We start from the raw sequence: 1400 nt of genomic DNA, 5'->3' as shown, positions 1-1400 counted from the left end.
ACATTTAAAGAAAATCATGTGTTTACAGGTGATGAAGAGAAGCAGAACACGGAGCCTCTCAGGATTGTGCTGATAGGAAAGACCGGCAGTGGAAAGAGCTCATCAGGAAACACCATCCTAGGAAGGAGAGAGTTTAAAGCCATGCCAAGTCAAACATCAGTCACCAAACAGTGTCAGAAAGACACTTTTCCCAGACGTCGCAGGAACAGCTTTGGATTTCTGCCCCCCCACAGTGAGTTTTTAAAGAAAAGATTATGTTTAATGCAAATTTTAACTGGGCAATTTAAGGTGGAAGACATTAGACAGGAGCAGGTGAAGACAAAATATAGCAGGAAGTGTGAAGCCTGTTTGGAATAATGAAAACGCCTTAGTGCACGTATCCTGCTTTCTCTCTTTACATTTAAAGCTAATATAATGTATAGAAAAGTGAAGAAAACTATTTTATGTAAACTTTTGTCGGTCATATCTGGGAGAGGTTACAGCATATCAAATGTCTCCTTAACTTCATGTTAACAGATCAAACATTCAGGATATCAGTGCTTGTTTATGTAGCTCTATGCCACAGACATGAAGTTGCTGCAATTTATTGAAACTGTGATGTATCCTGTGGTAATGATGATCAAAAGAGAGTGTAGAACGAAAATTGTGCTGAACAAGGGGGAAAAAAAAGTCTTCAGATTCTGATACTGTGGATTTAAAACTGAGCTTTTAACAGAGGTTAATTTTATTTTTCAACTCTCAAACTTTATGTAGTATTCTCACATGTGAATATATATTTATGGCTCAGTAATGATCCATAAATACCAGGAAAAAATAACATGGTCGAATGCCTTCTCCAAGTCCACAAAACACATGTAGACTGGTTGGGCAAACTCCCATGCACCCTCAAGTATCCTCGAGAGGATAAAGAGCTGGTCTAGTGTTCCGCGACCAGGACGAAAACCGCATTGTTCCTCCTGTATCCGAGGTTCGACTAGCGGACGAACTCTCCTCTCCAGCACCCTGGCATAGACTTTCCCAGGGAGGCTGAGGAGTGTGATCCCCCTGTAGTTGGAACACATCCTCCGGTCTCCCTTCTTAAAGATGTGGACCACCACCCCGGTCTGCCAGTCCATGGGCACTGCCCCTGATCTCCACGCAACATTGTAGAGACGTGTCAACCAGGACAGCCCTACAACGTCCAGAGCCTTCAGGAACTCGGGGCGGACCTCATCAACACCAGGGGCTCTGCCACCAAGGAGTTAACTGCCTCAGTGACCTCGCCCCCGGTAATTGGCAGGTCATTCCCCTCATCCCCAGACTCTGCTTCCTCCTCGGAAGACGTGTCAGTGGGATTAAGGAGGTCCTCGAAGTATTCCTTCCACCGCCTGACAATTTTCTCAGTCGACGTCAGCACCGCT

The sequence above is a fragment of the Pundamilia nyererei genome, unplaced genomic scaffold, assembly GCF_000239375.1.
Source record: "Pundamilia nyererei isolate P.nyererei 1_Seehausen unplaced genomic scaffold, PunNye1.0 scaffold00619, whole genome shotgun sequence".
Lineage (NCBI taxonomy): Eukaryota > Metazoa > Chordata > Actinopteri > Cichliformes > Cichlidae > Pundamilia > Pundamilia nyererei.
Note: the sequence above shows the minus strand (reverse complement) of the source record.